Source organism: Schistocerca americana, unplaced genomic scaffold (genome assembly GCF_021461395.2).
Source record: "Schistocerca americana isolate TAMUIC-IGC-003095 unplaced genomic scaffold, iqSchAmer2.1 HiC_scaffold_197, whole genome shotgun sequence".
In the NCBI taxonomy this organism is placed as follows: domain Eukaryota; kingdom Metazoa; phylum Arthropoda; class Insecta; order Orthoptera; family Acrididae; genus Schistocerca; species Schistocerca americana.
This window is the reverse complement of record NW_025725903.1, coordinates 167,501-175,000: the sequence shown is the minus strand read 5'-3', so window position 1 is coordinate 175,000 and position 7,500 is coordinate 167,501. Positions and strand designations below refer to the sequence as shown.

Here is a 7,500-nt window from a genome sequence, read left to right as displayed (position 1 = left end):
AGAGTTCAAAAGTACGTGAAACCGTTCTGGGGTAAACGTGAGAAGTCCGAAAGGTCGAACGGGTGAGATTCACGCCCATCCGGCCACAGGCCTCCGCCCTCGGCAGATGGGGCCGGCCGCCCGCGCGGAGCAATCCGCGGCGGGGTCGTGTCCGGTTGCCTTTCCACTCGCCGCGGGGTGGGGCCGTTCCGGTGTGCGGTGGGCCGCACTTCTCCCCTAGTAGGACGTCGCGACCCGCTGGGTGCCGGCCTACGGCCCGGGTGCGCAGCCTGTCCTTCCGCGGGCCTCGGTTCGCGTCTGTTGGGCAGAGCCCCGGTGTCCTGGCTGGCTGCCCGGCGGTATATCTGGAGGAGTCGATTCGCCCCTTTGGGCGCTCGGGCTCCCGGCAAGCGCGCGCGGTTCTTCCCGGATGACGGACCTACCTGGCCCGGCCCCGGACCCGCGCCGCTGTTGGCTCGGGATGCTCTCGGGCGGAATAATCGCTCCCGTCAGCGGCGCTTCAGCTTTGGACAATTTCACGACCCGTCTTGAAACACGGACCAAGGAGTCTAACATGTGCGCGAGTCATTGGGCTGTACGAAACCTAAAGGCGTAATGAAAGTGAAGGTCTCGCCTTGCGCGGGCCGAGGGAGGATGGGGCTTCCCCGCCCTTCACGGGGCGGCGGCCTCCGCACTCCCGGGGCGTCTCGTCCTCATTGCGAGGTGAGGCGCACCTAGAGCGTACACGTTGGGACCCGAAAGATGGTGAACTATGCCTGGCCAGGACGAAGTCAGGGGAAACCCTGATGGAGGTCCGTAGCGATTCTGACGTGCAAATCGATCGTCGGAGCTGGGTATAGGGGCGAAAGACTAATCGAACCATCTAGTAGCTGGTTCCCTCCGAAGTTTCCCTCAGGATAGCTGGTGCTCGTACGAGTCTCATCCGGTAAAGCGAATGATTAGAGGCCTTGGGGCCGAAACGACCTCAACCTATTCTCAAACTTTAAATGGGTGAGATCTCCGGCTTGCTTGATATGCTGAAGCCGCGAGCAAACGACTCGGATCGGAGTGCCAAGTGGGCCACTTTTGGTAAGCAGAACTGGCGCTGTGGGATGAACCAAACGCCGAGTTAAGGCGCCCGAATCGACGCTCATGGGAAACCATGAAAGGCGTTGGTTGCTTAAGACAGCAGGACGGTGGCCATGGAAGTCGGAATCCGCTAAGGAGTGTGTAACAACTCACCTGCCGAAGCAACTAGCCCTGAAAATGGATGGCGCTGAAGCGTCGTGCCTATACTCGGCCGTCAGTCTGGCAGTCATGGCCGGTCCTTGCGGCCGGCCGCGAAGCCCTGACGAGTAGGAGGGTCGCGGCGGTGGGCGCAGAAGGGTCTGGGCGTGAGCCTGCCTGGAGCCGCCGTCGGTGCAGATCTTGGTGGTAGTAGCAAATACTCCAGCGAGGCCCTGGAGGGCTGACGCGGAGAAGGGTTTCGTGTGAACAGCCGTTGCACACGAGTCAGTCGATCCTAAGCCCTAGGAGAAATCCGATGTTGATGGGGGCCGTCATAGCATGATGCACTTTGTGCTGGCCCCCGTTGGGCGAAAGGGAATCCGGTTCCTATTCCGGAACCCGGCAGCGGAACCGATACAAGTCGGGCCCCTCTTTTAGAGATGCTCGTCGGGGTAACCCAAAAGGACCCGGAGACGCCGTCGGGAGATCGGGGAAGAGTTTTCTTTTCTGCATGAGCGTTCGAGTTCCCTGGAATCCTCTAGCAGGGAGATAGGGTTTGGAACGCGAAGAGCACCGCAGTTGCGGCGGTGTCCCGATCTTCCCCTCGGACCTTGAAAATCCGGGAGAGGGCCACGTGGAGGTGTCGCGCCGGTTCGTACCCATATCCGCAGCAGGTCTCCAAGGTGAAGAGCCTCTAGTCGATAGAATAATGTAGGTAAGGGAAGTCGGCAAATTGGATCCGTAACTTCGGGATAAGGATTGGCTCTGAGGATCGGGGCGTGTCGGGCTTGGTCGGGAAGTGGGTCAGCGCTAACGTGCCGGGCCTGGGCGAGGTGAGTGCCGTAGGGGTGCCGGTAAGTGCGGGCGTTTAGCGCGGGCGTGGTCTGCTCTCGCCGTTGGTTGGCCTCGTGCTGGCCGGCGGTGCAGGATGCGCGCGCCTGCGCGGCGTTCGCGCCCCGGTGCTTCAACCTGCGTGCAGGATCCGAGCTCGGTCCCGTGCCTTGGCCTCCCACGGATCTTCCTTGCTGCGAGGCCGCGTCCGCCTTAGCGTGCTCCTCCGGGGGCGCGCGGGTGCGCGGATTCTCTTCGGCCGCCATTCAACGATCAACTCAGAACTGGCACGGACTGGGGGAATCCGACTGTCTAATTAAAACAAAGCATTGCGATGGCCCTAGCGGGTGTTGACGCAATGTGATTTCTGCCCAGTGCTCTGAATGTCAACGTGAAGAAATTCAAGCAAGCGCGGGTAAACGGCGGGAGTAACTATGACTCTCTTAAGGTAGCCAAATGCCTCGTCATCTAATTAGTGACGCGCATGAATGGATTAACGAGATTCCCGCTGTCCCTATCTACTCGCTGGGAAAGCGGTCTGCGTGGCGTCACCCGGGGGAGGTGTGTTGCCTCCCGACAACTGGGTTAAAACCGCCAGGAGACCCTCTGATTCCCTGAAAATTTGTCTTCAGCAGGGCTCAGAGGAACCTGAGTGGGGCGGGGACCGCAATGTCCTATCCCGTGGCCTTGACGTGGCCCTGGCGCTCAGTACCCCCACAAGATGGGGCGAAGCTAACACGGGAAGGGCCGTCCATGCATGACGTTAAAAGGCTAGCCCTTAACTGGGTGCAACCCACACTGGTCCGCACTGGCCCACCGTGAATTATCAAAAGCGGTGGGTGAGACATGGTCGGTCATGATCCCCCAGTACGTGTGGAGACCCTCCGGGGAACGTAACTCGGGTTTGAGTGCCGCACCGTCTCGTTGATGTAAAACTCCACATATAAGACCCGGACTGACTCCCTTAACACCTTCCGGGCTGCGTCGATAGGTGTGGGTTGTCGTGTGTCAAGGCAGGACGTAAAACTCCCGTCATGGCAGGACGTTAAATGCCCCCAACCCAAGCGAAAGCAAAGGGTGCATGGCGCAGGGGAAGCTGCGTTACGAGAGACATAACAGCTGTCTCTCCTGAGTTGAGCGCGGTGGCGGGGCGGGGGTATGAGGGTAAGTCTCACGACGATCCCGGAACCCTGCGGTCCTGCCACTGCAGTTCCTCACGTCATGGACGACGTTAAAAGTCCCCCAACCCAAAGCGAAAGCAAAGGGTGCATGGCGCAGGGGGAGCTGCGTCAACAAGGACACAACATCTGTCCAGTTCTTCCCACGGCTGTACTCGCTGGGGAGGGATCGTGGCCTGAGCCGGCAAAGGCTCAGCGCCATGTCGGGGATTTCGGCATGCTCCGCCAAACCAGGGCGTGGTAACACGTCCCTGGCTAGGTTAGATGGGGCCAGACCCCCGAAAGTCTGGGGGACCGACCCAGCACCTGAGTAGGGCTGGGTCCAAGGCCTTAGGGTGGAAACTCGGCCTAGTAGGGGGCGAAGGCCGAGAGGTGAATCCGCCTCTCCGGAATGCGCTGGGCATTTGCCGGGGAGGGACGGGTGAAATCCCCAGTGGCACAGTCGTGGAAGGGGACTAGTGCGCTGGAAACGGCGCGCTAAACCCGGCAGCTCACAAAGCTCTTGGTCCAGGGGCGGGACTGGTGAGCGAGCTGCAATTAGCCTCCCCCCATGCCAGAAGAGCCGGTCCGGGGAAAGAGACGGGCTCTCAACTCTTTGGTCTCTCTCAGAATCATGGCGGAAAATACAGAGAGAGAGACTTCCGAGCGATACGAGGTGAATGATGAAAATGAAATAAAGAGCGCAGCCGAAAGGCTAAAGGAGATAAATGCGCTACTGGTGACAGATAAAGGGAAGATGAGCAATGACAGACTAAATGAAATAAAAGACAAGCTGGCCCTATGGGCAATTGCCCAAAGCCAGCTTGAAGGTAGGATACAAGAGCTGGAACGACAAAATAAACAAATAATAGCCGAAAAAACAAAAACATACGCCACAGTGGTGGCAGGAGGACCACAGAAACAACAAATCAATATGAAAGAAAGTATAGAAAAAGTGACAGCAAAACAAGGAGTGGCATTATTTTTGAAGCCAAAAGAAGGACAGAGCGTAAAAGAGGTGAAGGAAATATTCACAAGAGTAATTAATCCAACCAAAGCAAAAGTCAAAATAAACAAAGTAGTAGTTGCAAAAAATGCAGTCATAGTGGAAACTCCCACCCAACAGGATAGGAACACAATAATGGGGCACAAAGATTTACAGAGATCGGTAATATGTGAGAGGACAAAGAAAAGATGGCCATTAATGACTGTATTTGATGTGTCAAATAGGTTGACACCAGAGGAACTAACGGAGTGTATTTACACTCAGAATTTTGAAGAAAAAATGAGCCCACAAGACTTCAAAAAGGAATTTAGACCAAAATTTAGAATGGGGAGAAAAGACAGAGATACGGGACATCAAGTAGTTGAGGTTTCCCCAACATTGAGAAAAGAACTCATACAAAATGGTAGAGTATATGTGGAGTATAGTTCAGTCGCGGTCAAAGATTATTGCGTGGTACCCAGGTGTCACAGATGTATGGATCTGGGTCACGTACAGAAGTACTGTACCTGGGGTGACCCCACCTGTGGTCACTGTGGAACGGACAACCACAACAAGAAAGAGTGCCCAGAGAAGAACAGACCTGAGACATGTATACCATGCAATAGAAGGGGAAAAAGAAAATGTAGAGCACCAAACTCCAAAGAATGCCCCACGTATCAGCTGTTACTAGGAAGACTTATACAAAGGACAGATTATGGAGATTAACCCCCAAGAGAAAAGAAAGAAGCATAAATCACCAAGCAAGCAACTAAGAGATACGCTAAGGGGCATGAAAATCAGAGAAGCAGTAGGGGCAAGGGAAAAAGATGCAAAAGAAATCACAGATAAACAACCTGAAAATAAGGGAACAACAAAAAACACACGGGATAACAAACGGGATAACAATCAACACAAAACATGTACAGCACAAAACTGTATTGCCAATACTCCCATTGAAAGAACACCAACACAAGGGCGACCTCGGTCGCCCGTTTTTTATGACAAGAAAATGCAGATGGAGAGCGGAGATAGAAAGCAAGAGGTGCCCAAGACACAACGAGAAACACTGATACAAGACAAGAAACAAAATACAACAAGGGATGTACAAGTACAAACAATAAGCATGATAGACGCACAAGTACAAACAATGAACACGCAAGAAGCACAAGTACAAACAGAAGGGCGACCTCGGTCGCCCATTTTTCATGAAAAGAAAATGCCGATGGAGGGCAGAGATGGGCGACCAGAGGCGCCCAGGACACAACACACTACACCAACACAGAGACAAAACAAAGACATAGAAAAGAACAACATAGGAAAGAAATACGGACGACCTCGGTCGTCCGTTTTTAATGAAAAGAAAACGCCGATGAAGGGCGAGGACGGACGACCGAGCTCGCCCAAAAGAGACCACTCAGAACATATAAAAGATAAAAACAATCAGTCAAGCAAGAGTGACACATATAATGCAATGGACCCAAAGAACACTTATAAGATATGCGAAAACGCACTGCAGATGGCAAGACTAGAAGAACCCGGTCTGCTAACCACTGCATTACGCCAACTAGTGAGAGTGGGGCACACAAACGGCTCGAGAATTACTTATCCAGCTTTGGCGGACGTTGACTGCATTCAGCTAGCCGCGGCCGGAATCCCCACGGAACACGAACAATTACAGGAAATAGTAAAGCAAGTATACGAAAGAAGAGGCGTAAAATACAATTTGGAAAATATATATATACAAATGGTAACAACATACGGCCGAATAGGATTTGACCCCAATAAGACATGGCCAGAAGATCATTACCATACATATCATCCGTAATGGATCTTTTAGTTCTCCAAATTAATACAATGAGAAGCGTACAAGTAAACTACGAGTTGCGTAAATTAGCAGAAGAACTTAAAGCTGACATACTATGCTTGCAAGAACCGTACTCCCGGGAGGGTAAAATCCCAGGAATGACAGCCACGGCTCAAATAATCATGAAGGGAGAAAGACCAATGTCTGCAATAGTAATTTTAAATAGTAATATAAGAACAATAGTATTAAATCAATTTACAAATGAACATGTTGTAACAATCGAAGTACACGCCAAAAACACTAAGTGGTATTTAGTATCAATATATTGTCAGTATAGAGAGCCAATAATTATGTACCTAGAACAACTAAAGGAAATATGTAGAACTCTACAGGGCCATCAAGTAATCATAGCAATGGATGCAAACGCAAAGTCATTCCTGTGGCACAGCGGAGAACAAGACGAAAAAGGTCAGGAATTAGAAGATGCAATAAGTGAATTAAATCTAGATATAATAAACGCACCTAGCGAGATACCAACATATTCAAATAGAGCAGGGGCAAAAACAAATATAGATGTAACACTGGCAAATAACAGGGCTACCAATAAAATAGATAAATGGGAGGTATTGGAGAATGCAACGACCAGTGATCATAATGTAATAAAGTATATACTAAAATCAGAACAGAATGTGGCGCCACAGGAATGGCTTTCAGAATATGACTATAAAAAGGTAGACTGGGAAAGACTCTCCCGGGAGTACAGCCCGCCGGAGCTGGATGAGGATCTCGAGGTTGATGAAACAGCGGAGCAGATAGTTCAAAGTATAAAGGAAGTAATAGAAGCAGTCGTACCAAAGAGAAGCAGAGTCCAAAGCGTGCACCCGGCACCATGGACTCCAGAACTAAGTGACCTACGTCAGGCTACGCGCAGGGCAAGACGCAGGTATCAGCGCACATTTAACCCACAAGACAGGGAGCATAGACTGCGTATATACAGACAACTAAGGGAGAGATATAAAAGAGAAATTATAGAAGTTAGAAAAAGAAGCTGGGAAAATTTCGTAAGAAATAACCTGGCAATGGATCCCTGGGGAAAGCCATACAAGTTAGCTAGGGAAAAAATAAGAGCTCCAACAGTCTTATCATCTATAAGAATACCAGGCGAAAATAGAATGACCACAACCAGACAAGAAACAATAACGGTGCTCCTCCAAGCCCTGCTACCGGATGATGATCCCTCTGAGGACACACCGGAGCAGGCGGCTATAAGAGAGAGAGCACAAGAAGAATACAACAACAATACAATGGTCTACCCCTTCTCACCGCAGGAGGTGGTAGACGTAATATCAAACCTAAAAAGAGGAAAATCTCCCGGACCCGACAGGGTCACGGTTGAGGTACTTCAAGCAATAAAAGGAAAAATAGCCCCGATACTGGCAAACCTATATAATAAATGTCTGGAAAGAGGTACTTTTCCAAGGAGATGGAAAAGAGCAGAAATAATAATACTAAAGAAG

General features: G+C 51.3%; 1 pseudogene; it reads left to right on the top strand.

The window, feature by feature from the left end:
- The window catches only part of LOC124573807, a 2,980-nt pseudogene extending 399 nt beyond the window's left edge, over positions 1-2,581 (top strand).
- Positions 2,582-7,500: the final 4,919 nt, after the last annotated feature.